Source organism: Microtus oregoni, unplaced genomic scaffold, assembly GCF_018167655.1.
Source record: "Microtus oregoni isolate MIOR12 unplaced genomic scaffold, Mior012 000058F_ref0000040, whole genome shotgun sequence".
NCBI lineage: Eukaryota > Metazoa > Chordata > Mammalia > Rodentia > Cricetidae > Microtus > Microtus oregoni.
This window is the reverse complement of record NW_024543834.1, coordinates 6,043,231-6,071,172: the sequence shown is the minus strand read 5'-3', so window position 1 is coordinate 6,071,172 and position 27,942 is coordinate 6,043,231. Positions and strand designations below refer to the sequence as shown.

The 27,942-nt window shown below is 46.6% G+C and overlaps 1 protein-coding gene across 2 annotated transcripts in view; it reads left to right on the top strand.

The window, feature by feature from the left end:
- Cyria (CYFIP related Rac1 interactor A) overlaps positions 1-27,942 on the top strand; it is a 118,610-nt gene that overhangs the window by 44,033 nt on the left and 46,635 nt on the right. The window lies entirely within an intron of this gene.

Genomic DNA, 27,942 nt, shown 5'->3' with positions numbered 1-27,942 from the left:
GGGAGAAACACAGTTTACCGTCATCCAAGGGCTCGTGTGTACCTTTCTCATCGCCCCTTTCCAGACTGCACATCTGTTTCTCTCACACCTCCTCCCTTCCTGGGTCCCATTGACATTGGACAGCGGTTCTTTTCCTATGGGCAGTGCATGGCCACATCTATTTGAATTTCTTCCTTGAATTTGCATATGATGCAGGCTGACAAACCTCCCCATTTGACTAAAGGTCAACAGGGCTTCAGCTTCCTGGGCTCGCACTTATGAGTACATCTCCCTTAGGCTGACCTGGGACACAGCAGGACAAGGTTAGGGAGGACGGAAGTAGCATTCCTTACCCTGAAATGATCACCCATGTCACTCTCAATGGTCAGTGGAGTTACCCGTCTCTACCTCCTACGCTCAGGGTCTTCTTCATAGAGCTTATCTTCATTCCCTTAAGAGCTAACGCCAGAAGTGCTTCATGAGCATACGGCAGCTGATAGAGCCCAGCTGGGGGACCGCTAAGGTATTTACCTACCTCGGTTCCCAGAATCTTCAGCCCCACACTTTCTCATTTGTTCTTTTGGTGGATAGCCTAGCCTGGGATGTCCTTCCTTTCTTCTTCCTGTCTTTTTCTTCTAGCGTGCTCCCTGAGCTGTGTGACCATCCAGAGAAGGGAGAAAAATACCGTGAATTATAATGACCCCAGGGTGTATTTGGCTTTTTTTACTGACTCTGCTAAGGTCATTGCTAAATTGCTGAGCCTGTGTCTCTACCTGTCACATGGGGACAGTGATTATTTCCAAAGCTGCCTGTGAGACCTGAAAGACTTAATCCATTGACATAGTTTCTTACTCCCAGTGAGCCATAGCAAATTTAGCTCCTTTCCCCACCCAACGTTTGTAGAGCTACTTAATCACAGCTCTAGCCCCATAATGGATTCCATGAACTGTGTGACTATAATCTGTGGGCAGACACTGTCCCCGACACCAGCAAGTCCCCAGCAGTTAAAGAAGGAGAGGCTGTCATCAGGCTTTATAGCCCAACGCTTTGGCTTCGGCCAGGGCGCCCTCCCCAGTCTAGCCTTTGGAAGGTTTGCTCTCTCCACTGCCATAAGCAACTTCAGGACCCGTCCCTCTCCCAACCCCTTGACCAGATCGCCGGGTCCCTGAACTATCAATGATAAATTCTCTTCCTTCCAGAAGCTTCTTCCCTTCAGATCAGCACATGCTTGGGGTCTAGAAGTAGGTTCGTGTGATTTGGGGCAGGCATTCAGATCTGAGACTCAGAGAAAAAGTTCAGTTCCAACTACAGTCTCCTCCAGACAGTCTCCCTTGATTTAGCTGGTAGGGGCATTTGCCAATCCTCTCCCCTCCTCCCCCTGCCTTGGCTGTCCATTCCTTCAGCAAATATTTGTAGTGCTTGTGTTATGTGGCATGCAGCAGGTGTTTCTCAGTGCTACACTAGCAGTGCAGAAGGAAACAAAGTCTCCATTTTCAGGGAGTTGCCATCTGGGTAAGGCCAGGGGTCAGGAACTGTTAGCGCATGTGCAAGTATTAGAGGGCGCATTCAGCACAATGGGGAAAATACAGCAAACAAAAATCACTAAATAAATCTGAGTAAGAGGGCCTGACTGTCCGGGAACTGGTATTGCTACAACAAGGGCTGGACTGGAGACTCCTGATGGTTATCTCAGGCGGAAAATGAGGGACAGCGAAGTGAGAAGGAATTGCTGAGACAAAGCTCCAGGGGACTGGGCTGGGCCTTCAGGGAGCTAAAAGTAGCCAGTGGGCTCTGAGCAGAGGAATGCAGGGAGAGCAGGAGGAGGTCAAAGCAGGAAAGTGTGGGAAGGGAATAGGATCCTTGAAGGCCACTGTCAGGAGGCCACTGGTGTTTCTGTCCTGGCTAACTTTCCCTGGTTCGTTACTATCCCTCTCTCCTCTCCAGTACTTCCCAAAAACCTCATCTCGAAAACATCCCCACATAGGCAGAAAGGTAAGTGCACTTACCCAATAGAGTGTCAATCATTCATTCAAAGAACCTTTTCTGGGCTCTGGCTCCTAAGACTGAAGTCTCCCTGGTGCTTGTTCAAGGCTCTGTGGGAAACCTCAGTGAGCCAGTGAGCGGTTAGGTGGAAATGAAAAGTTGCCCTACTATGATCAGAGTAGAACCAACTTGCTAGAGTAAGGATTTTTTTTTTTTCTCCCAGAACCACCCAAAGGTCAATTCCACTCACACATCTGGAGTTCATTTGCATAATAGGCTTTTGCCAGGACTTGCCTTCAGGCTAAGCGGAGGAGGGGGGGGATCAATTTCATTCCTTAAATGTTTGGATCTTCTCATCAGCACTGACACTTTGTCCTCGCAGAAGTGCTGATTAGAGTCCCCGCCCACGCTGAGGTTGTTTATGGTTTTATCAGACCCTGTAGCCTGCAACAGGTAGTTACCAGCAGTAAGGCCCAACCTAAGGGGAGGTCACTGACTCAGACCCAGTGCAGCCAAAGGCCAGAGTAAAGGAACTCCCTGGGGGTGTTTTTCCTCTCAGACCCAGCCAGGAAGTCTCCAGGTAAAATTGAGGGTAGGCCGAGAAACTTCAGGGCAGGGTGTGAGGAATCTCCGTGAAGCCGCTGAGGCAGAGGCCTTGGCTGCTGGTGTGGACTCAACCTTCCTGGTGGCTGTGACTGGAATCTGAGAGATGCTAAGCTGAGGTGTCGGCATAGAGTCTCAGATACGGAGCTAGGTGGTTGGAGCTTACAGGACTGTGAAGCACTCTTGACAGATGTTAACTAAATATGGCTTCCCAGGGCTGAGGAGGTGTGTCTCAGCTGCGAAAGTGCTGGTCATGCAAATACAAGGGCTTGAGTTTGACCCTCAGAACCTGGGTGAAGCAGATTCAGGTGTGGTGACCCACATTTAATAACCCCAGTGCTATGGCGTCAGAGACAGATAGCCCATAGACCCAGGTGTGGTGGCCCACATTTAATAACCCCAGTGCTATGGCGTCAGAGACAGATAGCCCATAGACCCAGGTGTGGTGGCCCACATTTAATAACCCCAGCACTATGGGGTCAGAGACAGATAGCCCATAGACCCAGGTGTGGTGGCCCACACTTAATCTGAACACTGCAGGGTCAGAGACACATAGTCTGTAGGGCTTGCTGACCGGGAAGCTTCATCTACTTGGTGAGTTCCAGGCCAGGGGTAAATCCTGCCTCAGGAAAGTAAAAACAGAAAAATAGGGTGGTCATTTATTGAGGAGTAGAACCCTCTGTCCTACACAGACCACCCCCCAGACACACACATCACACACACTCATACACACACAGAGGCTCATGTGTACACACCCATAAATATGTGTACTCAAATGTGTGTGAACGTGAATATACACACAGACATACACACACAAACACAAATATATGTGCACCCAAATATACATGACCATCCACATATTCATTCTCTCTCTCTCACACACACATACACACATACACTCACACTCACACACACTTAGAGACACACATGCACACACCCATAAATATGTGCACCCAAATATACATGACCATCCACATATTCATTCTCTCTCTATCTCCCTATCTCCCTTTCTCTCTCACACACATACACACAGACACAAACACACTCATACACACTTAGAAGCACACATACACACACAAATTTGTATACCCAGGTATGCATGAATGCAAATATACACATACTCACACACACAGGCATATACATACAAACACAAATATATGTGCATCCAAACACCCAAATATACATGAACATCCACACACGTTTTCTGTCTGTCTGTCTCTCTCTCTCTCTCTCTCTCTCTCTCTCTCTCTCTCTCTCTCTGTCTCTCTCTCACACAAAGAGTCACACACTGGATGTCCTGATAGGATTGGAGTTTCAGAAAAGAAAGGCCTGCTTTCCTCTGTGTCCCTCTCCCCACCACCACCACCCAGTTCCTTTGACTGCCGACTGCTCCTCTTTCTGTTACTGGGAGACACAGTCTTCTCAGCTCTAAAGATGATTCTCTTGTGAGCCCCACACAGGCATCACAGTGGTCAATGGTCACAAGGGCCCCTCCACCCCCTGTGTGTAGGTAGTGCTGCAATAAGGTTTTATACACTGTCTTGGTGTGCCACTTATAGCCAGGCTGCCTGGCTAAGCAGAGACTAGAACTCCGGTCCTTTACATTTCCTTCAGTTAGAAAGCAAATGGATTGTTTCCACCTCTTAACCCTTTATGCACTCACGCTAAAATAGAAGTTTCCTTTTTATCAGATGGGCGTTCGTGAAAAATGTACTGTGTTTTTAACTTTGGCAATGTCCTGAGCTCAGCCTGTGAGTGCCAATAACTGGACCCATTCTAGGAGTTTGCAGGTGATTAACAGAGACAACACAGCCAATAGTGTGAAGAGCAACTCATAGACAGGAGCCCGGGCGTGGACCAAGTGATGCGGGCAGGATGAGAAGTCTGCTGTCTTCCTCCCTAGATATCAGGGAAGGGATTAGAGGGTCTGTATGAGTCGGGCATTGAAGAAGGAGCTGGAAGAGATGTTCTCTCGGTACAGAAGCACCTATAAACCGGGACTGACTCTCAGAGCTCTATGCTAGGAGTCGGGAAAGCAGCAAGAGAGCTTGTCATATACAGATCATGCCTCGACTTGCTTTTTAAAAATCCATTAGGAGCTGCCTCCTCGTCCTCCCACCTGTTCCCAACAGTGACTAACAAGCAGCAAACTGAATAATTTGCCTTGATGTCCTCTCTGACCCTATGGAGGCATCGGTGAGCATAATGAGATAAGAGGCACCAAGAAGTAGAAAGTGGATGAGGAAAAGGAGGAGGGGAAGAGAAGAACGAGGAGGAGAAGGAAGAAGAGGGAGTGGCAGCAGCTGCATTGGCCATCTCTGTCTTTCAGGTTGCACTGTAGTTCCCTGGTGGTAAAACGCAGCTTCCCAGAGGGAGGAATCTGCTGTTGCCTTGTGAGTGCACAAAGCAATCCTTCTCCCTTTCTCTAGGAGAGAGACAGGCAGGCAGAGACAGAGAGAAACAGAGAGAGACAGAAACAGACTGAACCAGACAGACAGAGGCAGAGACTGAGAGAGACATACATATGTCTATATGTGCGTGTACATGAGAGGTGTGTGCATGTCCATTCTATATACATGTGTATATATGAGTATATATGGGTGTTTATACACATTGTATTAAATAAATTCTAGAACCTAGCTCAGAGCCTGGTTTAATCAACCTTCCACTGCCTTTGCTGGCTGGAAGATGAATAGGTGGGTGAGAATTAACCTTGCCACGCACATCCTTGTTTAACTGCACCAAGGTCAGTGCACTTTGTGCTATTTTTACACCTAGAGAGAGCATTAGGGTGGGACCTGAAAAAGCTGAAGTTCAGAATGTTGACATGGCTCGCCGAAGGTCTACAGCTCTTAGGACGTCAGCATCCGAACCCTGGAATCATCTCCTCTTGTGCTGTGTGTCCTCCTTTCTATAACAGTAAGAGTTTCTCAGCAAATGAGGGCTTTTTGTGTCCTTGGGCCTGCCCCACCTCATGCTCGCAAATGCAGAACTGAATAGAGTAATGGCAGGTGGAAAGCAACACCTTGCTCTGCAGGTGTCCGCTGAGGTACTTCCGGCCCAGGGAATTCCCTGCCTTACAAGGAGACTGGATCTAGTTCCAGAAGCCCCGCAGCCTCCTATTGTAGAGTCATGCTAAACCCAGCCGGGCCTCAGTCCTCAGGACCATAAACAGCTCACCAGTGAGGCTCTGAAGGCTGCCTATGTTGCTGCCCTCATCGAGTTTCTTGGAAGACCCGTTTCCCTCCCTGTAACCGGGACATGTCTGGCTCTTGCTTCCTGGTGTCCAAGTTGTCCTGGTGGGCTGAGGTTGGAGACAGAATACATGGCGTTGTGAATTTTCTTCTCTCAAGGGAAGACTTCAGACCAAACTTTCTCTCACCCGCTGCTCCAGGGGGAGGGAGGACTTCCCTTGACAAAAGGATTTTGACAAAGAGAAAGAGAAGATGCCAGTAGGAAGGAGTGACCAGGAGAAAGGAGGGGCCAGTGCTCTCATTGGGATTTCCTATGGAGACCTAGGGGAGACACCCCGCCTCCACCTCCACCCTCCCCACCTCCATCACCTCCACACACCATGATTCCACACAGGCTCCTACTGATCTGCCCTGTCTTGGTCCTTTAATTCCCTAAATCCACCCCAGATAGCATACCCCAAGTAACCCTTTCTTGATGACCCAGCTGCAAAGGGCTTCTTTTTTTAATTTTTTTTCTAACGGTGCTGTCTCCTCGTGGTGCTTCTCAGTATTACAGGACACAGGTAGAAAAGAAATTGGAGGTCCCTGTCTTTTAGGGCTCCCAGACATATTGAGGCTCCAGGTTTGTTCCGTTTCTGGGGTGGGAACTGGGAGAGGCAGATGGGGGCATTTGGCTAAGATCTGAAGCTGAGTCAGTGTCTCTATTGGGTTACCTAAGATGCTAACACTCTGGCCCTAGGATGGAGATGTTACCTGACTTGGAATATAAAAAAAATATACTCGGGGGTTAAGAAAGGGGGCAAGCTGGCAGAGATGCCACCTAGAATGGCTGCAGCATCTCAACTAAGGACTCTTGCTTGGCCATCATGGCCTCTCACAGGAGCGCCCTGTGAGCACCCCAGCTCTTTCTTCCAGGTGTGGAGCCTGAGTATGATGTTCGTCTAGGAAGCAAGGGCGTGGCTGTCTAGCACCCATCTGTGGTTGCAGTCACACACGATACAGACAGCATGGAAACGGGATCGTGTTAACCCGGTCATTTGCACCTACTTTCCTGGAGTCCCATATTCCAAATAGTGTGCTTCCTAGAGGCTAGGTAGAATTGGTTCAAATGTCAACCATTAAATAATTCATATGTAACGTGGCCTTCTGAGGAGCCCTCTTGAGTACGTTCTCCAACCTCTTGAATCCTGAGCTTCTTAAGAGGTCCAATGAGAAAACGGTACTAGCCACACATGTGCATGCACACAGGCTCTGGTCCTTGAATGAGTTAATACCTGCAGATACTCCCAGTGATTACAGTAAGTACTCCTCTAGCACTTGTTTGGGTTTTGACCTGGAGCCGCTGAGATTTCCTTCCAGAAGTAGGCTTCTGGGCCGCAGAGCCATTCAGCTTTTGAACGCCTGCTCATTTGGCAGCTCTTGGGTCTAGGAAACAGAAGTCCTAGGTAGTGAACTCACAGAGATGAAGTCGGCAACAGTGATGAGCCGGCACCGGCAGTTCTCAGTAGCCCGTGACATCCAACCAAGGGAGGACATTAGGCCACCACAGGCAGAAGTGTTCTTGAATGTAGTGATATTTCATTTGTATTTTAATAAATAAAGCTTGCCTGGAGATCAGAGAGTAAAACAGACGCCCTGGTCATTGTTACAGACCAGGCAGTGGTGACACACCTTTAGTCCCGGTAGCCACACTAGTTTGACATAGAAACTGGGCAGTAGTGGGTCATACCTCACATCCCAGCACTAGAGAGGAATATAAGCCAGGAGGAGACAGCTCTTGCTCACAGTCTCATTCTGAGGATTCCTGGAGGCAGAATCACCATTTCGCACTAAGGTGGGGTAAGAGCCAGTGGCTGGCTGCTTTGCTTTCCTGACCTTCAGGTTGAATCCCAATATCTGTCTCTGGGTTTTTATTAGTCATGCTACACTTGAACAAGGAAGTTCTCAGAGAGCAGGGCTAGAGGTTGAGGGTCAGGACAGAATCAGAAGGCAGAGGGAAGGGTGGATGAAGGGGGGTGGGCTAAGGGTGACTCAGGCATAGGGTGCTGTTGTGAACGGGAAATATCAGCTAGGAGGAGAAACTATTCAGTGGAAAATTTTTGTTTCTCTGTGGTTGGTAGGGCAGTTGCCCTGGCTGTGAATCCCCCTTTACCAGGGGAGGAGAACATAGCATGTAAAAGTGTAAGGAGAGGGAGTCTCCAGCAGGAGGGACTGCCCCAGAACGGGCCCTGCACAGGCGCCTCTTCTGTGTACAGCCTGAGCCTGGCTGGCCTGGTCCCCTTGCAGGGCTCAACAAAGACTTGCCTGTCCCTTCCTGACATCAGATCTTACCCTCAGGATTTCTCTGTCCTACCAGGGCAGATCTCACACAGTGATTATAGAAGGAACGGGAAGCGATGAATCAAGCAAAGACTGTCACAGACATCACCATGCCAACATGCTGGGCCTGCAGGGGGGAGGAAGATGGTGCCTGCTGGGGGCAGTGGACCAGCTCATGCCCGGGCCAGGTTCCAGGGGCTAGGCCACTGGTCTCAGTTCAGATTTTTTCTAGCTGCATGGTCAGGGAGTAGAAGATGCTCGGGTAGGATGAAATGATTCTTCGTACAATGGGCTGAGTCTTCTCTGCTTTCTTAATTTGTTTTTAAAGTATTGCACTGAACAAATGTACTTGTTTCTTTTGGCTCCCCACCCCCACCTCTGGGGGCACATGATCAAAGCTGGTAGCCCTGACTAGCCTGAAACTTGATTTCTTTCGAGGCGTGTGCCTCCTAAGCGATGTGGTGACGGGCATGTGTCCCCCAGGACAGGCTGAATTTTCTCATATAGGAAAGATTTCAGTAGGGAGCTTTGCCTTGAAAAAATCTCATAAAAGTATACTGTGTAGAGGACTGACTGTGGGAGATCACCTAGTGCCACTTCTATCTGATGCATGCGTGAGTGTGTGTGCATGCGTGTGTGTGCATGTGTGTGTGCATGCGTGTGTGTGCATGTGTGTGTGCACACGTGTGTGCATGCGTGTGTGTGCATGCGCGTGTGTGCATGTGTGTGCACGCGTGTGTGTGCATGTGTGTGTGCGTGTGTGTGTGTGTGTGTGCGTGTGTGTGTGTGTGTAGACACGAGAGTCGTCAGCAGTGTTGGTAATGGAAAGGGTGCCGACTGTAGCCGTACAAGGCGCAGCCCGGAGTGCCCACTCACGGATCTTATCCCCGTGCACATTTTAATCCGTGCAAAGCAAGATTAATCAATGAGCTTACTTATAAGGCCAGATGCAAACACAGCCAGCATGGGAGCTGCTCCTCTGCAGTCCAGGGAGACAAGGATAACAAGGCAATTTGATGCTGGATTTCAAGTCCTTAATGGGGTGTAGTGGTCCCTGACCATGAAGCACCTGCGGACAAACAGAGGCAGGGCTTGTTGTTCCGCTGTGTGGTAAGTCTGACAGTGGCTGTTGAGGCTGCTACCAGAGGCTCTACAGCAGCAAGAATCCAGAAAATTCTTAGGAAAAGAGTTTTGTGTGCATGGTTGGAAACACGTTATAGTGAATTTCTGTTCTAGAATTCTTTGTGGACAACAAAAACTGGTTGTGAGCTTGAGGAACTGAGTTTGGAACCCAGAACCCACATGGACATTCTGGGTGTGGTGCTGTGAGCATGGAATCCAGTGGCAAGGGAGGTCCTTGGGGTTCATCAGTCAGCCATTCTAGCCCAGTTGGTGGACTAAAGACGTACTCCGGGGGATGACGCATGACAAGAGTCCTCTAGCCTATACTCTCTCTCTTACATACATGAACACCCACACTCATGTACACATACACGTACATACATGTGCACAAAACTTTTTAAAAATCGACTTTTCAGATAGACTTGAGGACTCAGAGTCAGAAGAGAGGTCTGTATCCAGCCAGCTGTCAGGTAAAGATGGCCAGAAAGAAAAATGAGAGATGCCATGTGGTTCCTGGCCATGGCTCTGTGGTGGTAACTGGTAGATATCCCGGACCTTTATTGTCACCTCAGGCTGCATGTAAGTCCCTGTCTGAAAATAATGAGAGAGAGAGGGAGAGAGACAGCTTTAACAGGAAAGCGTCGACGCCGCTCTTGGGTCCACAGGAAGCAGCAAGGTGCCCCAGGTAGGACAGACACCCCCAAGATGAGAGCATCTGCATATGACAGAGCGGTACACTGTGGCGATGGCAGTGGTCGGGGTGATGGTCCCTGGCCTCCTTACAGGACAGCAGCGGAAGGAGTGGCGGCCGTGATGCCACCTCTGCCAGGACTGCTCGGCTGTGCGTATTTCTTGTCACTGCTTCCCCCACACCCCTTCTTCCTCTGTTTAGACCTAGGGCTCCTCTCTGTACCCGAAGAGGAATGGCAGTCATCGGCCCGGTGTAGCTTGGGTCTGCTGCAGCCAGAGCTTTGCTCCAGAACTCTGGTTACCAGGACGTTCCACCGAGCTGCACTCTCAGATAGGAAGGGCCCAGGGCCAGCTCCACGTTTGGGGCTAGGATAAAGAATAGGCCAGACAGCGACCCATCTGTCTGTGCAGCCCAGAGGCCCTGTGGAGAGTGGAAGGCAATATATTCCATTCGGACTGACTGAGGGCCCAGTGTGACCCACAGACACCACCCAGAGAAGCCGCGCGCGCGCGCACGGCTGGGGGTGTTTGTGAAGATGGAGTGTGGCCAACAAGTCCTCAATAGCTGGGCGGGGCCTGAACAGAAATCCGGACATAAACTTTAAGGGTTTGTTTGTGGGTTTCCGTCATGGTCTTGGTTCAGTCATCTAAACAGGGAAGTTCCATGTGGACTATGTTGTTTCTCTTGCGTGTATGGTAAGCTTTCCTGCCGAGCCGGCTTGTGGGGAAGCCCCTGGACTTCTGACCACCCTTCAATGCAGACTTGGGATAGACCACAAATGCAAAAGTCTCCTCTTCTCCTCATGGTGTTTCCCAGCAGATATTTTAAGTATCAATATTGTGTCTGTGTGTTGTATGCATCTGTGATTACATGTGTGTGCTCGGGGGAGGGGTTCACATACCCTATGTTGAAGAGGACAGAGATGGATAGCCTGTGTCCTCCTCCATCACTATCCGTCCACCTTACTCTCAGGTAGCCAGGGCATCTAGCAAGCCTGCAGTCGGCTCCAGCCAGCCACCTGTGGCTACAGGCTTCTGTGACCATGCTGGCCTTTCTGTGGTGCTAGGGATTCGATCTCAGGCCCTCATGATTGCACAGCAAGGGTTCTCATCACTAAGCCAATCTCCCCAGCACCGGATCCCAGTATTTCTCTCGTGGGTTGTGGAAACAGACTTTGGGGCCGTAAGACAGATGTTTTCCTACTTGGAAACACGATTTCAAAAATGTATCAAGAAGGCTGAAGAAAGTAGTCACTAGCCCGAATGGCTATTTCCCCTCTCAAAAGTCCTGACTCCATTTCTCACAAACTAGTCTTCAAGACTCCTAATTCTGAAATCACCTAGGAGCAGGAATCGTGTCTCCACACCAAGTATTGGGTATTATAGCTCTGAGTTCAAACACTTCACTTTAGAAGGAAATGCTTTTTAGGAGAATATTGCAGGTGTTGACGGGAATCCTGCTTTGTTCTCTTGGAAAAGGGCTTTTGTGAGCAAAAACCGGAACTGTCATTTCTCATGTGAGGCAATGCCTCCCTCTAGTGGACACCGTCTATAATTGCAAGCTCCATCATCTAAGGTCCTCATTGTAGCAGAACTATCGGGTATAGCCACGCCCACTTGCCTTGGAGGTGATGAGAAAATTAAGTGAGAAGCTTTGTGTGATGAACCTCACGAAATATTGAGCACAGTGCTGGCAATCTGTGACTGGCCGTCTGATCGGGGGCACCTGGATTTGGTGCAGGCCTGGGCGAAAGTAGGAAAATGAAAGAAGGCCCTTTGGGCCTCTGGGATTTCAATGGCAAGACTCCCGCTGTCATCTCGGATATGAATTTGGGAAGGGACTGGAGAGTATGTGTCCTTACCTGGAACGGAGCTATGAGCACTGCCCACTCACCCGAGGGGAGAGGCGGTCAGGACCATTCCTGAAGTGCCCTGGAGTCTCAGCCCGATGCTACCTCCCAGCACAGCTGGAGTGTGGCACCTGTTGTCATGGTGGCATGGGGCTGTCATCTACGGAACGTTCAGTTGATCTAGTCTGCGTGCAGGGCTGGTGTTGCAGGGACCTCGTCTTTCGCCTTTCCTTCCGCTCTTTTGAAATGGTAGTCAGAGCTGAGTGAGCCCTACCCACGTCAAGCAACTCACCAGACACATGAGGATTATCTTTGTTTAAAGGCGAGCATTAAAGTCTGGGTCTCAATGCTGAATTTGTGTAAAGGAGGAGGTTAGCCCTGTCATGGAGACAACCGATAAGGATGAGGAGGGGATTGAAGTTACTGAGTGGAGGTGAGGGGTGGGTGGAGTTAAATGTGAGCTGAAAGGTGTGTAGATCAATTTCAATTATGCTTACAATTTCTACACATTTGGGGAGAGATTGTGACTTCTTCCCAGCTAGATGCTGCCACCCCTGGGCAATGTAAGAAGCTTCAAAGTCTCTGAGTCACCATTAAGAATGCTGTGGATGTCGTGGCTTTGATACTGAGAAAGCCCACCCAAGTTAGTGCCTTGATGTTACAGTTTACTCTTCATGTAAAACGGGAAGGCATGATTTGAGGTCCGGGGGCTGGGACTGTGGTATGTCCTCAATTTCCAGAGTCCCAAAGGGAGTGTGAGTTAGCCCTTCTCTCAGCATCGCTTAACCTGGGGGTCGAACAACCCTTCCACAGGGGTCACCCATCAGATACCCTGCAAAACATATATTCACATTACAATTCCTAACAGTAGCCAAATTGCAGTTACGGAGTAGCAATGAAATAATTTTATGGTTGGGGGTCACCATAACGCAAGGCCTTAAAGGGTTGCAGCCTTAGATGAAGCTGCCGGGTAGTGGAGCCTGCTTTATAGAGTACATGCAGATGACTTGTGGTTAGCATATCGGTACCTTTTGTGTTGTGTGAGTTCTTCTTCTTCTTCTTCTTCTTCTTCTTCTTCTTCTTCTTCTTCTTCCTCCTCCTCCTCCTCCTCCTCCTCCTCCTCCTCCTCTCCCTCCTCTTCCTCCTCCTTCCTCTCCTCCTCCTTCTCTTTTTTATTCTTTCTCCTCATCCTCCTTGGGTAAAGAATGTTGGCACAGGGAAGTGTTTCTGTGGCCACTTGGCCACAAGGTTATAAATGATAAAGATTGAGACTCCATGCAAGAAAATGACCTCCCCCAGCATCCACTTGGCTAACAAATAACTGCAGTGAGATTTTTGGCACAGCTGAACTTTCTGACTTGGCAGCTGCTTAATTGCTGATGTCTTCCCAGTCCCCAAGAGCTGAGCCACATTTCTGCCCTGCTCACTGGCTGAGATTTTCTATGCAACCAATCCCTGGTCATCTCTCCCTGACTCTCCTTAGCCACCCAAGAATGGAACTTCTGTTTTTATGGTGATGGATTTATTACCCTCATGAATACCAGGCTCACAAATGACTTCTCTCTCAAATGAGCCTCATGTTACTCTTATGAAATCCATATCCTAGTCTGGCATCCTGGGAGTTTGGCCACCACCCTTACATAGGTTTTAATAAGGAACTGTGCTCACTGTCATACATTTCAGCACACAATTGTTTTGGGCATGGCTTCTGCAACCTGACCCTCACCAGAAGCAACAAGCCAGGTGTGAAAGCTGGTTTCTGTTTCTCTAAACACTGAGTTGTAGTTCTGGGGTGTCAGATGAGTGGGCTAACACAGGGGCTTAAAATGTGAGTTTTCTGGAATGCCCTGTACATAAAGCCTGGCTTTGCTGGTTGCTGGCTATAACTATACGAGCTACTACTCAACACGTGTCAGCCTTCCTGCTTGTAAGTCAGATAAGAGCAGTGCCTAGCCCTGTGGATGCCATTTGACAATATCTGTGAAGTATCACAGAATATATGCAGTGTGTGGGGCTGGGATCACTAACAAGATCCCCATGTAAGAATAAGTATTCAGTTTCATGTTTTCTTGGCTATAACTCAAGACGCATGAGCCATGCACTCTGACTGCCAAAACTTCCCAGTACCATCCTGGCCTCATCAGTGGAAATGGAGCACCCATATGGAGGAAAGATGAGGCCTGCAGCTTGGACCACACTTGAGGGCCTGCGCACTGTTCTGGATACTATAGTGGCAGAATTTTGCTTTGATATAAGAAAGTGTGTGTGTGTGTGTGTGTGTGTGTGTGTGTGCGCGTGTGTGTGTACGGGGGCAGTGAATCTCAGGAAGACTTGAGAATTTCTCCTTCCCTGTGATATGAAGGAAAGACCTGTTTTTTTTTTAAAGGAGGCATTACAGCAGAATAATGGGTGGTATTTTATTTATTTCATACTATGTATGTATATAGCATATAGATAGAGATAGATGATAGATTATGATAGATAGATAGATAGACAGGTAGGTAGATAGGTTAGGTAGATAGATGTGTATACATGCATATAGACGGACAGAGGTATTTACAAATACAGACACACATGCTGACAGAAGATAGGTAGGTAGATAGATATAGATAGATTTCCTACTATGTCAAGGCTCTATCTGAGAAATTTAAGGGCATATAAATTAGTAGAGATAGGTATAAAAATTAAAAAAAAAAGAACCCAGGTAGTGGTATATGGCAAGGGACTATTGTAGACATGACAGTTAGGCTGGGCTTCACAGAAAAGCAAACTGAACAGAGACCTGGAGTAAAGCATTTCAAACAGAAAGACCAGCAAGGGCAAAGGAGAGTTGGGACTGGAGGCATGAACTTGAACAAACAGAAGGAATAACATTGAAGACATTAAATTACCTAAAGCAGAATAGAGAAGCTTTAGAAGGCGAGCAAGCTACGTAGATCTCCTGACTGGGACAAAATCACAGTCCCTTAAGTGGAGGTCACTGAAGGGACATAAGCTGAGGAGTGACCGGGTGTAATTTTTAATGCAAGGCTGTAGTAGCTAGATGGACAGCTAGCTGAGCGGTTGGGACTGGGCAAGAAGAGGTCTTGGGGACCTGTCGAGGAAGACACTGGGGATGTCCTAGCAAGGGATGGTCCATTCAGCTTGGTCTAGAACACTGTTGATGGATACAAAGGATTAAACTCAAGACCTGTCTCAAAGCTGAGCTATGGGATGTGTTGGCTTGAACATGGGGTGTGAGAAAGGGCCAAGTCAGCTCAGCAGCAGCCTTCATACAGAGCGGCTGGAAGCTCATTCAGTTGCTACCTTCTGAGCTAGGGAGCACCTTGCAGGAGCTGATTTCCAAAGGAGAAATGAGTCTTTGAATTCTGGACTTGTTGAGGTTGAGATCCCCCTGAGAAGCTGAGCATCACCGCTCTGTATGGGCTCTAGGAGATGGGGGCACAGTGAATTATAAACTGGGGTGGCCACAGCTCTTGTCCTTTGAGATCTCAGAGTCCTAGTAGCTACCAGCCTTGAGGAGACGAGAAGCTCCCCCCCTTAACCAGGACATAACTCAGACTCGCCATTCCTAAGGGAGTGGCAATTGTGGCAAGGGTCACTCATGTGTTTGGCAGCAGTTAAAAGTATGGAATCCTGAGAATCAGTCTTCCAAGAGCTACAGGGTCTCAATGTTCCTGGCCTGCAGTTCCAGGCATGGCCAGCAGAGGGTCGCATGCACCGGATTTCTAGGTCTCACTGCCTGAAGCCATGTTGAATGAGCCAATGTCTGCTCCTTGGACCCTGAGATCTAAACGTCTCCTTGGCAGGAAATCCTCTCGGAGCAGGACGGGGTTGTGCAAACACCCTTACAATGTCCGTTTGTGTGTGAGCACATGGCTTCTCCTGTGTCTCCCACAATGCTCTGTTTTGGGGGAGGATAATGGGCCTCTGTGGACCCCTCCGCCTTGTCATGCAAAGGGAGTGACCTGTGTTTGTCATAAATGGGCTCTTGAATGATTAATAGCCCTGTGAATGAGCCCAGTGCAGCCGTTCAGCGCCCGCCGTCCTCTGGCGGTGGTCTGCATCGTCTTTCTTCCCTTGGCTGAAGCAGCTGCTGCGGATTTTCTTAAATAAAAAAGAAAATGAGTTGCTTTCTCCGCGGCTGCAGTTCCACAGATGCAAGGCAGGGGGCGCACATAACTAGTGTTTGCTCTGGGGATGAGCAGGGGTCCAAAGGTAATCCTTTACCAACATTCTGTGTGTCAGTACCGAAAGGGGGGTATAATGGTTTGCTTTTTATGGACAAGGAAAACCCAAAACTCTAGAGTAGGATGACACCCCCGTGGTCTCCGAAGCTCACAGTGTTTCCAAGAAGTGATTTTCCTTTTTTTAAAGGCAGCTGAGATCACAGGTTCTCTTTCACGCAACCTGTCCATCCCTCTCTAAGTTCTGTTTCCCCATTTTAACATAAATGAGGGATTCCATTCCTGGACTTCAGTGTAGTTACTGCACATCTTGGAAATGTGTCTTTTTATACATGTATACATATTTAGTAGAAGGCTGGTTTTCATCAGATTTTCAAAATAGCCTCCTGAGCTCCCAAAAGGTTCAAGCACTCCCCCAAATGTTGAGATCTGGGGGAATGCTGATTTTTTTTTCACCCATTCATAACAATGACTGTTGGATCTGTTTGTAGTCAATGCTATTGCCTTTATTATCCAGTGACTACTTAGCCAGTACTTGCGGTCCCTCTAAGAAAACACCAGGAAAGAGAAATTGTCTGTCTGGACCTGAGCATGATGCAAGGGCGGAGGTGTAGACAGGGTGCTATTGGAATGAGAAGTGCACCTACAAATGAATAAGAAACGGCCCCTTAAAAATGCATGACAACCAAGATAGCTAATTCTGCCCCGGGATCTTTGAAGGTGCTTTGAGATCTGGTCCTCAGGTCAGACCTTCCCAGGCATGAGGGTGTCCTTGGCAAAGGAAGCAGAGAGGGAAAAGAAGCAAAAACGGGGCAGAATTCTGTGCCAAGTCCATATTCCCATGAGGTTCTCCGGGTCTGGAATTTGGAAGAAAACTCTGAGCTAATTTTATGGGCTTTCGGGACACCAGAAAAGTCTTGGGGCATTTGTGCTGAAGTAGCCATCTATGGGTTCTGCTGATTTCTGATCCCACTGGCCTCATGGGGGTCTCACTCAGGAAGTAGGCTCAGGTGCCAGACTCACATCTGCCAACTCTGCTCCCACTCCCTCTTCCTCCCCCAGGGTTGGGTGGCTGTCCCCACAGCATGCTTGGGGCTCAAGCCAGAGTTTTTACTCTAAGGAGTTAGTTTTGTTTGTGGGAAGGAGCGGTTTCAAAATCAATGAGATTACTCCTTTCAAGAATAAAGACATTAATCTTTCTTGGCTCTGAAATCTCAAGTGAGATTTCAATACTTTGGGCGTTCTTTTTTTTTTCCTTTTTAAATTTTTTTTTTATATAAAAAAATAAAATCTGTCTTTTTTATTTTACATACCAATCCCAGTTCCCACTCCCTCCTCTCCTTCCATTCTCTGCACCCCTCCACCCCACATCCATTCCTCAGAAAGGGTAAGGTACATTGTTTTGGGGGAAGGTCCAAGGCCTTCCCTACTATATGTAGGCTGAACAAGATATCCATGCAACGAGACTAGGTTCCAAAAAGCCAGTACATGCAGTAGAGATAAATCCTGCTGCTACTGCCAGTGGCCCCAGCCATGCAACTGTCAACCACACTCAGGGGGATTAGTTTGAACCTATGCTGTTTTCTGCCCTGGCTGCCTGGAGTTGGTGAGCTCACATTAGCTCAGGTAGACTGTTTCATTGGGTGTACCTATCATGGTCTTGACCTCTTTGCACATATTCTCACTTCTCCCATTCAGCATCTGGACTTTGGGAGCTCAGTCCAGTGCTCTGGTGCAGGTCTCTGCCTCTGTTTCCATCAGTTGCTGGATGAAGGTTCTGTGGTGATATTCGTCAGTCTGATTATAGGGCAAGGCCAGTTCGGGCCCCCTGTCCTCTATTGCTTAGGGTCTTAGCTGGAGTCATCCTTGTGGTTTCCTGGGAATTTCTCTAGTGCCAGGTTTCTTGCTAACCCCATACTGGCTCCCTCAATAAAAATATCTCTTTCCTTGCTCTCATCTCTCCCTTCTTCATCTCAACTATCTCATTTCCTCAAGTTCTCCTCATCCTGTTTCCTTCTCCCCTTGTCTTTTCCTTCCACTCCCCCCACTCCTCCCACCCCCATGCTCCCATTTTGTCAAGCGATCTTGTCTATTTCCCCTTTCCAGGTGGATCTATGTATGTTTGTCTTAGGGTTCACCTTGTTACTTAGCTTCTCTAGGATCATGAACTATAGGCTCAATATCTTTTATTTATAGCTACAATCCTCTTATGAATGAGTACATACCATATTCATCTTTTTTGGTCTGGGTTACCTCACTCAGGATAGGGTTTTCTCGTCCCATCCATTTGCATGCAAAATTCAAGATGTCATTTTTTTTTCTGCTGAGTAGTACTCTCATGTGTAAATGTGCTACATTTTCTTTTTTCATTTTTCGGTTGAGGGGCATCTAGGTTGTTTCCAGGTTCTGGCTGTTACAAATAATGTTGCTATGAACATAGCTGAACAAATGTCTTTGTAGTATGATTGAGCATCTTTTGCGTATATGCCCAAGAGTGGCATTACTGGATCCTGAGGTAAGTTGATTCCCAATTGACTGAGCAACCGCTATACTGATTTCCAAAGTAGTTGTACAAGTTTGCATTCCCACCAGCAATGGATGAGTGTTCCCCTTACTCCACATCCTTTCCAGCATAAGCTATCATTGGTGTTTTTAATATTAGCCATTCTGACAGGTGTAAGATAGTATCTCAAAGTTGTTTTGATTTGCATTTCCCTGATGGCTAAGGATGTTGAGCATTTCCTTAAGTTTCTTTAAGCCATTTGAGATTCTTCTGTTGAGAATTCTCTGTTTAGTTCTGTGCCCCATTTTTAATTGGGTTACTTAGAATTTTGATGTCTATTTTCTTGAGTTCTTTATATATTTTGTAGATCACTCTTTTGTCTGATGTGGGGTTAGTGAAGATCTTTTCCGATTCAGTGGGCTGCCTTTTTGTCTTATTGACTGTGTTTTTTGCTTTACGGAAGCTTCTCAGTTTCAGGAGGTCCCATTTATTTATTGTTGCTCTCAGTGTCTGTGCTACTGGGGTTATATTTAGGAAATGGTCTCCTATGCCCATCATTGAAAGCTACTTCCCACTTTCTCTTCTGTCTGGTTCAGTGTGTTCTGATTTATATTGAGGTTTTTAATCCATTTGGACTTGAGTTTTGTGCTTGGTAATAGATGTGGATATATTTTCATTTTTCTACATGTTGATATCCAGTTATTCCAGCACCATTTATTGAAGATGCTTTCTTTTTCCATTATATAATTTTAGATTCTTTGTCAAAAATCAGGTGTTCATAGATGTGTGGATTAATATCTGGGTCTTCGATTTGATTCCACTGGTCAACCTCTCTGTTTTTATGCCAATTCCAAGCTGTCTTCATTACTGTAGCTCTGTAATAGATTTTGATGTCAGGGATGGTGATGCCTCCAGAAGTTCTTTTATTGTACAGGATTGTTTTCACTATTCTGGGTTTTTTTTTTCCATATGAAGTTTTATGCATCTATGTTCTTGAGTGAGATTGGTCTGTAATTCTTTTTCTTGGTTGAGTCTTTGTGTGGTTTTGGTTTTAGGGTTACTGTAGCCTTATAAAGAGTTTGGCAGTGTCTCTTCTGTTTCTATTATGTGGAACACTTTGAGCAGAATAGCTCTTCTTTGACGTTCTGGTAGAATTCTGCACTGAAACCATCTGGCCCTAGGCATTTTTTTGGTTGGGAGGCTTTTGATGACAACTTCTATTTCTTTGCAGGTGATAAGTCTGTTTAAATTATCCACCTGGTGTTTATTAATTTTGGTATGTGATCCCTATCCAGAAAATTGTCCATTTCTTTTACATTACATTTTCCAATTTTGTGAAGTACAGGTTTTTGTAGTATGACCTAATGATTCTCTGGATTTCCTTAGTGTCTGTTGTTATGTCCCCCTTTTCATTTCTGGTTTTGTTCATTTGGATGTTCTCTCTCTGCCTTTTGATTAGCATGGATAAGGGTTTGTCTGTCTTGTTGAAAACCAGCTCTTTGTTTCATTGGTTGGTGCGGGAGAATTGTCTGTATTTCTGTCAATCATGTTTTAAATAAATGCTGATTGGCCAGGTAGGAAGTATAGTTGGGAAAACCAGACAGGAAGTAGAAATGATGTAATGAGAATAGGAGAATTCTGGGGAGTAGGATGTTTATTCCTCCCACTCTTGCCCAGATCACCGAAGCAGCAGAATGTGATCTGCCCCACTGAAAAAAAAGGTACTAAGCCACAGGGCTAACATAGATCAGAAAAATGGGTTAACCAAGATGTGAGAGATAGCCAGTGAGAGGCTAGAGCTAATGAGCCAATCAGCTTTAATTTATGGAGACATATGTGTGATTTTTTTTGGAGGGGGCTAAACAGTTGTGGGGTACCAGGCAAAACAAAAACCCAACAAACAAGCCAGCCCTCCATGTTACAGTTGTTTCTTTGTATTGTGTGTGTGTGTGTGTGTGTGTATGTGTGTATGTGTGTGTGTGTGTGTGTGTGTGTTTCCATTTTGTTGATTTCAGTCCTCACTTTGATCATTTCCTGTCTTCTACTCCTGGGTGGGTCTGCTTCTTTTTGTTCTAGAGCTTTCAGGTGTGCTGTTAAGTCACTAGTGTGAACTTTCTTCACTTCCTTTATGTAGGCACTTCGTGCTATGAACTTGCCTCTTAGCACTGCTTTCATAGTATCCCATAGGTTTGGGTATGTTGTGCCTTCATTTTCATTGAATTTTAGGAAGTTTTTAATTTCTTTCTTTATTTCTTCCTTGACCCAGGGGTGTTTCAATAGAGCACTGTTTAATTCCATGTGTTTGTAGGCTTTTTGAAATTAGTGTTGCTGTTGAATTCTAATTGTAAACCATGGTGATCCGATAAGATACAGGGGGGTTACTTCAGTTATTTTGTATCTGTTGAGATTTGCCTTGTCACCGAGTATGTGATCAGTTTTAGAGAAGGTTCCATGAGGTGCTAAGAATAAGGTATATTCTTTTGTGTTTGGGTGGAATGTTCTGTAGATGTCTGTTAAGTTCATTTGATTCATAACATCTGTTAGTTACCTAATTTCTCTGTTAATTTTCTGTCTGACAGACCTGTCCACTGGTGATAGAGGAGCATAGGGTTTTGCCCCAGTATGGAGGGTCTAGAGAGTGGGGTGTCCCACCAGTGGCTGGTCACTTTCCTTTTGGTCCTCTCCTGTAGTAGCAGGCTGTGTTTTCTACTTTGGACATTCTTAAAACTAAATAAAGCTCTAGTGCTTCTGTGATTTTAGTATATGCAATGACTTTTGATTAAGTTTTTGATGCTTATGTGATGTTTGGGATCTTGGGGACTCTTTCCTGTAGCGCTTTCCTTCCTGGTCCTTGACTTATTATTTCATGTTTACTTCCTGACGGAAAACTAGAAACTTCAAGAAGAGGGGTGTGTGTGTGTGTGTGTGTGTGTGTGTGTGTCTGTGTCTGTGCAGGGAGTGGTGAAGATAGATAGATCAATTAGTAAAGTGCTTGCTTTGCAATCATGAGAACCTGAGTTTGCTTCTTACACCCCATTTGGAAAAGCTAGACATGGTAAATGCTTGTAATCCCCATGTGAGGGAGGCACAGCCAACCTAACCTGCAGGTCATTCAGAAACCCTGTCTCATAAAACAAGGTGGGTAGAGCCCGAGGAATGGCATATAGAGCTCATCTGTACACACGTGCATAGGTTTATGCACTAATACATATACACACACATGCTGTTCACATACATAGACACAGTGTACATACACACTTGTACACTTGTACACAGATATATCCCATACATGAACACACACATGCTGCTCATTCATACATAGACACACCACACACACACACACACACACACACACACACACACACACACACACGATACAGCTAACCTTGGATTGAAACCAGAAATGATAGGGATTTAACTCATTAACTTTCATTTTGCTCATACCATGACATCTCCCGTGATGTGCTCGGAAACCGGTGACTGCTCTGAGGAGCCTTCGCTATCTCGTGAGTGAAGCTAGGGAAATGGCGCTGCTACTGGGGCTGATAAAACAAACAAACAAACAAATAAACAAAAAACCACTGTACAGAGGGAGAGGAAGAGAGATCAGGGAGCAGTATGGAGGGTAGCCGAGGGAAAATGCAGAGAGAATGGTCCAAGGGATGCGGTGGATTAGAGATAGTTTATGGCTGATGTAATCAGGTAGATGCCGGAGCTTTAAATACACCAAACACAGGGGTAGGAAACACAGGAAGTGAGTGTATTATTGCCACACCAAGTTGCTATGCCTGCGGGAAGTCCACCCAGATGTTTGGGCCTATGACTGAGGACCAGAATTGAGATGACTTTGGTGTATGGATGGAAACTGGAATCAGAGATATCTTGGCAGAAAGGGTGGGGGAATGTGAAGAAAGATTGCTTGGCAGTGTGGATCCTGCCAGAGAACCCTTCCTAGAGATGAATAAGGATAGACAGGATAGATACTGCTGAATCTTTTGAGGAATAGTGTAAGCGAAACCCTCCCCATGCCAGAGCAGAGCTGTTACAGGAGGATGGCCAGCAGGACATGTGGTACTCAGCCCCTCGTACAGCCCCTCTCTCCCAGTAGGGACCCTCTGTTCTTTGAGGGAAAGAACTTTGGACAACAGTGTGCTAACCTAGAGGACTAAGGGGGTCTGTGCTGTCTCGTTAACTGACTATTGGAGCAGCCTAGGTGGCAGGTAACTTCTAGGTGGTCATTTCATTTTCTAGACTGAAGCTGAAGCCAACCAAGGACAGTGGAAACAGCATCCCCAGCACAGCAGTGATAGTCAAAGGCTTTGCTGAGACTCGGGCCTCTGGGGCTCCTTGCACCACCCACGGTATCTCTTTCCACATGAGATTCAGCATGTCCAGCCTGGGTGGGCCGACTCTCTCAGCTTTCTTCGGAAAGGAACGAACCCTTCGAAACGTTTCCCCCTATCCCTGTTCTGGAATCTATGAGAAGACTGAGCAAATGCACTAATACTTTCACAGCGCTGGGTCAGTCCAAAGCCAGGCCCCTCTTTGATTGCTTCCGTCCTCACGAGAATTTGAAATGCAGGGAGAGGCACGTTGATTCTCATTCCCTAAACAGTGTCTAATTTTGCCCTCATTTCTTGGCCATTTTTTCCCTGCTGTAATATTGGTGTTTATGGGAGAATTAGCTGTGATGAGGTAAAAGTCTATTTTAGAAAGCTGAACTCAGATACTGAAGGGGATATTTTAGCCTGCACTTAATTGCTCAGCTCCATTATGGGCTCTTGGTGTGGAGTGTGTGTGTGTGTGTGTGTGTGTGTGTGTTGTGTTGTGAATTCCTGTGGGTTGGCTTTGAGCTGGACTTCAGGAGCTCAGATTCCCCAGAGGATGTCAAAACCTTCAGAGGGACACCTCGGTATTAACGATCATGAGAATATTCAACACATTTTCCCATTTGAGTGACATTACTTGTAGTGTTAAAACGTTTTGAAAACACATTTAAGCCATTAACTCATTTTTATGGTCAGATGAAAGTGCCTAATAGAGTCAGTTCTGCTTTGTTCCTCCTTCGTCTTGGAATGAAATTGTCTGTTGGATTCTTGGCAACTCATTCCGCGGCGGAACTAAAAACGTTATGACTTCATCCCCAAGATGGCAAATTGGTGAAGACTCACCACCCAGCCCAACTAATTTACACTACTAAACGGCCTGGCAGATTCAGTTTCCTAGAGTTAATAAGCTAAAATACTTCATTCTGTTGATGCAATCCCCCCCAGAAGTATTTGTGGTGTGTGTGTGTGTGTGTGTGTGTTTGTGTGTGTGTGTGTGTGTGTGTGAGAGAGAGAGAGAGAGAGAGAGAGAGAGAGAGAGAGAGAGAACAACCTCTGGTGCCACCGTGCTTTTATGAGACAGTCTCTTTCATTGGCCTGTAGCTCACCAAGTATGCTAGGCTGATTGGCCAGCATTGGCACTACAAATGCATGCCACCCTGCCCAGATTTTTCTATGTGCATTCTGGGGCATCATTCTCGAGTCTCCATGCTTGCAAGGTGTCTTAGCCAGTATTCTATTGCTATGAAGAGATACCATGACCATGGCAACTCTTACGCATTTGATTGGGGTGGCCTATAGTTTTAGAGCTTTAGTCCCATTATCATCATGGCAGGAAGCATGGTGGCAGGCAGACAGACATGATGCTGGATAAAAAGAGCTAAGAGTTCTACATCTGGATCCACAGACAGCAGGAAAAGAGAACCTCCAGGCCTGGCTTGTGCTTTTGTAACGTCAAAGCTTACCCTTAGTGGCACACTTCCTCCATCAAGGCCACACCTCTCTCCCTCTCAAGTAGTGCCACTCACTGATGACTAAGCATTCAAATCCATGGGCTTTGGGGGTCATTTATTACTCACATCAACACACAAGGCAAGCACTTTATCTGGTGAGCTATTGCCTCAACCTAAGAAGCATGATTTTGTGGGCTCCTTTTTTTTTTAACCACCCAGTTTGTATCCTATATGGTATAAAATTGAAAAAATGAAATTTATGCCCTGGTAATGGTAGAGCCCATATATGGCGGTTCTGTTGAACTTGTCCATGTTGGATTTCATAGTCCAAGTTGATGAGGACGATTGACCAGGTCTCTTCCTCAGAGGGCACCAGATCTCATTACAGATGGTTGTGAGCCACCATGTGGTTGCTGGGAATTGAACTCAGGGCTTTTGGGAGAGCAGACAGTGTGCTCTTAACTGCTGAGCCATCTGTCATTTGCTTCACTTGCAGCTTGAAATAGCCAGAACTAGAGTTTACCGCAAGAGTTCTGGTCTACAGAAAATATTTCTGTGGTGAAAGGAACTTTCTTTTATCTAACAGCTAAAGGTCCCACAATGGAATTGACTTAAACAAGCAGACAACGGGCAGATTCTCGGGAGATGACACACACATTAATGGAAAGATGAACCGGTTAGGCCAAGTACTATCTGCCAAGGAGGGTCACGTGGTTGAAGCTTAAGTCCCTTCTTTGTAGGGAGAGAATAAAGTGAAAGCTATCATACACTTTATTTTTTTTTTTTAAATATTTATTTATTTATTATGTATACAATATTCTGTCTGTATGCCTGAAGGCCAGAAGAGGGCGCCAGACCTCTTTACAGATGGTTGTGAGCCACCATGTGGTTGCTGGGAATTGAACTCAGGACCTTTGGAAGAGCAGGCAATGCTCTTAACCACTGAGCCATCTCTCCAGCCCCCTATCATACACTTTAGTAGGAAAAAAAAATAAGTGATTTTTCGGGGGAAGAGAAATAGTCCAAAGAATTTACAATAGGTGGAGAGGATACCTAACTTAGGAGGGTGCTGTCAGGTCTAGCCTTCCTTCCTGCAAGTTCGTCTTATGGAGAACATGGCCTGTGGCAGAGAAGAGAACCTCAGCAAAGTCCCTTTCTGTGCTGCAGGAGAGAGAGAGAGAGAGAGAGAGAGAGAGAGAGGGGGGGGGGGGGAGCAGGTGGCAAAGCCAGAGAGATCTTGCTTCTCTTCTGGGTCAGAGATACAGCGGGCCAGATGCTGGCATTCAGAGGCTGGCTCGTAGACCCCAGCAAAATCCGACTCCAGTAATATCATCAAGTCAGACTCAAGGCAGAGCAAGGTGGTCAGGTAGCAGTGTACCCAAAGGCCTGAGGGATGGGAGGCCCACTTGGAGCTTTGCCTCAGTCCTAAGCAAAGTCACTGTCTGTGTGAATAGTTCCCAGTTGTCCATATTTTATAAGCCAGTAAAACTTCAAGATACACGCTGGGCTGGGAAAAGACAGCAGTCGCCTTCAGGTTGTAAAATAAATCAAAACAGAAATACAGACGTGTGTGGTTAGAGCTAGCCCTCTGAAGAGCTGCTGGTGTAGAGTTTGCTTTTCTCATTTGCATTCAGGGAACTGATGCTTGGGAACCCCTGCACAAAGCGTTGACTGTCTGCCAGGCCCCGCTCTAAGTGCTAGGAATGCAATGAGGTGTGATAACAGCAGCTCAGCCCCAGAACACCTCAGGTTCAGAGACCCATGAGAAAATGTGTAGTTGTGGTCCTGAGTCGAGCCACAGGATGCCTACAGGGAGCAAGGTGAAGCACCTTGCTCAACGTCATAGGGCTTTTTCTTGTGGTTGCAATGAGGTGAATAATCATGATGATATAATATAATTAGGATGATATAATAATGGGGTTCCTTTCCAAGAACCCAGACTCTCACACCCATTCCTTTTCTTTCATAACTCAGAGTGCAAATAAATAAAAGCTATGTACAAGCTGGGCAGTGATGGCACATGCCTTTAATTCCAGCACTTAGGAAGTGGAGGTAGGCAAATCTCTGTGCTGCCCATATACACACGGATGTAGGACCAGCCACAGGAACATGGTCAATCTACCAGAAGCCACAGTTCTCAAGAAATGGCCTCTCCTTTTCCACAGCTGTCCACAGCTCCTACACTGAGGGGAGGGGGGAATGAGTGGGAATTGAGATCTCAATGGTTTCTACCTCATGTATTGGTTGTGAAAGTTAAACCCCACAAGGTGTGAGGTGCTGTCACCACCTGCAGGTGCTGGTGAGTGTGAGGGAGGAAGAGTCACGCATGTAAGGGCCCTGTGGCAATGAGAGAGCCATAACAATGTGGCTAGAGTCGGGGGAGCAGGCAGAAGAAAAGAGGGTACAGAGGAAGTGAGCAGAGACTGGGATTTCTCTGGTCGGGGCATGCATTTGGGTACCCACTGCCCCACAGGCAGTGGGTATCCGTGTGAACTTCTGAAGGCTTATCAGCAATGTGGACATAAATGGGAGGGGGGAGACTAGCCTGAGCTTGGGAATATTGAGATGGATGCTATTTGTAGGACGTAGGTAAGCCCCTGAGGGGCCACAAAGATGACTCTCTGTGGGAAGGCAGAACAGTGTGCAAAGATTTTAATCCTCACTGAGGATGTCCTTGTTGGGGGAGAACCGATTCTGCTCCGTCAGCATGCATGGGAGAGACACTTCTAACAGAGAGTGCAAACCCTTGAGTGATGGAAGCACACTGTACTTTACAAAGTAATGTCTTATGCCGGGCGGTGGTGACACACGCCTTTAATCCCAGCACTCGGGAGGCAGAGGAAGGTACATTTGTGAGTTCAAGACCACTCCGGTCTACAAGAGCTAGTTCCAGGACAGGTTTCAAAGCTACAGAGAAACCCTGCAAAAAAACCAAAAACAGCAACAACAACAAAAAATCAAAAAAGCAAAGTAATGTCTATAAAAGTGGCATCCTGTTACTTTTGTGTTGGTCAACAAAGTGTGAGATTGGGATACATGGCCTCTGGCTCCTCGCTTTAATCCACGGCATCCATCAGCAAAGCCCATTTCTTTTGTTTTGTAAATTACGATATAAAAAAGAGGACCTCAATGCCCAGTATTTCCTGGAGGAATTTGTGGATGCATTGAGACTTCAGGTCAGGAGGTCCAGGCTCCATCTGGAATGCCTAAGAATGGGACATTCACTATTCTCCCGTCATGGTATTCTAGTATGTAAAGTGAGTCTCAGAATGCGGGGATCCATGGCTTTACAAACTTATGCTGATGAGGTGACTGGATAAATTTCTTGATAAAGATGTGATGTCACATGAATACACCCCATTGTACTCTTGATTTATTTATGGTTTATGAACTATGTCACAGAAGAAACAAAAGTTTCATCAACTGTAACTTCTTAATTGCCAAAATAAGGAGCTGCAGTTAATGTGAGTCTTTGATTCTTAAAATCTTTGTACCAAAAGACAAAATACCCTAGACTGGGGAAGTTAGTGGCTCGTTCAAAGTGCTAGCAAACTCCACCCTTTCTGATGGATCACTGACTTAGTTTCTAACTTAAACCTTCAAAAAAAATGTTGCAAAACAAACACTGTTAAGACCACCATTTTGTTTTCTCCCTCTGCCCTTGATTGTCCTGAATTCCTAGAGATTGAAAGAAATTGCTTTGCGGACAGCAATGAGGGTTTCCTTGCATTTG